Raw genomic sequence first — 2,235 nt, forward strand, 5'->3', positions numbered from 1 at the left:
TGCTCCCTCTACCTCTCCCCACCTGCTCCCTCTACCTCTCCCCACCTGCTCTCTCTACCTCTCCCCACCTGCTCCCTCTCCCCACCTGCTCCCTCTCCCCACCTGCTCCCTCTCCCCACCTGCTCCCTCTACCTCTCCCCACCTGCTCCCTCTACCTCTCCCCACCTGCTCCCTCTCCCCACCTGCTCCCTCTACCTCTCCCCACCTGCTCCCTCTCCCCACCTGCTCCCTCTACCTCTCCCCACCTGCTCCCTCTACCTCTCCCCACCTGCTCCCTCTACCTCTCCCCACCTGCTCCCTCTCCCCACCTGCTCCCTCTACCTCTCCCCACCTGCTCCCTCTACCTCTCCCCACCTGCTCCCTCTACCTCTCCCCACCTGCTCCGTTTACCACAAGTGAGTGTTCTTGTAAACTGGACAAAAAGGACAGTGACTTGTGTGAAGCCTCTGGACTGTCTGGAGTCAAGTGTTCCCTTCCATCTCCTCCACCATCCAGTTAGAAGGCTAAAGGACATATCTGAGAACGTTCTAGTGTCAAATCCTTCCTATATCCTTGTTTCCTCCAATTCCTCACCTTCCTCTCAGGTCGCATTAGAGGAGAGGATTCAAGGTCTCCTCCAATGAGCTTTGAGTGGAACTGACAGCCTCATGAACTGTGAGTGGTCTGAAGTGCTGCTCCCTGTCCTCTCTTCTCCCCTCTGGTAGAGAGAGACTGGATATGACAAGGTGACTACACCCTCCCTGGAGGTGAGTGGGTCCTGTGTGTATGAGTGCTGTTGCTCAGTGTTACACGGGATGAATTACCACTACAGACACGGACATATAACCCACCACTACAGACACGGACATATAACCCACCACTACAGACACGGACATATAACCCACCACTACAGACACGGACATATAACCCACCACTACAGACACGGACATATAACCCACCACTACAGACACGGACATATAACCCACCACTACAGACACAGACACACCATATAACCCACCGCTACAGACACACCATATAACCCACCACTACAGACACACCATATAACCCACCGCTACAGACACACCATATAACCCACCGCTACAGACACACCATATAACCCACCGCTACAGACACACCATATAACCCACCGCTACAGACACACCATATAACCCACCGCTACAGACACACCATATAACCCACCACTACAGACACACCATATAACCCACCACTACAGACACACCATATAACCCACCACTACAGACACACCATATAACCCACCACTACAGACACACCATATAACCCACCACTACAGACACACCATATAACCCACCACTACAGACACCATATAACCCACCGCTACAGACACACCATATAACCCACCGCTACAGACACACCATATAACCCACCGCAACAGACACACCATATAACCCACCGCTACAGACACACCATATAACCCACCGCTACAGACACACCATATAACCCACCGCTACAGACACACCATATAACCCACCGCTACAGACACACCATATAACCCACCGCTACAGACACACCATATAACCCACCGCTACAGACACACCATATAACCCACCGCTACAGACACACAATATAACCCACCACTACAGACACACCATATAACCCACCACTACAGACACACCATATAACCCACCGCTACAGACACACCATATAACCCACCGCTACAGACACACCATATAACCCACCACTACAGACACACCATATAACCCACCACTACAGACACACCATATAACCCACCGCTACAGACACACCATATAACCCACCGCTACAGACACACCATATAACCCACCGCTACAGACACACCATATAACCCACCGCTACAGACACACCATATAACCCACCACTACAGACACACCATATAACCCACCACTACAGACACACCATATAACCCACCACTACAGACACATCATATAACCCACCACTACAGACACACCATATAACGCACCACTACAGACACACCATATAACCCACCACTACAGACACACCATATAACCCACCACTACAGACACACCATATAACCCACCACTACAGACACACCATATAACCCACCGCTACAGACACACCATATAACCCACCGCTACAGACACACCATATAACCCACCACTACAGACACACCATATAACCCACCACTACAGACACACCATATAACCCACCGCTACAGACACACCATATAACCCACCACCACAGACACACCATATAACCCACCACTACAGACACAGACAC

The sequence above is a fragment of the Salmo trutta genome, unplaced genomic scaffold, assembly GCF_901001165.1.
Source record: "Salmo trutta unplaced genomic scaffold, fSalTru1.1, whole genome shotgun sequence".
Lineage (NCBI taxonomy): Eukaryota > Metazoa > Chordata > Actinopteri > Salmoniformes > Salmonidae > Salmo > Salmo trutta.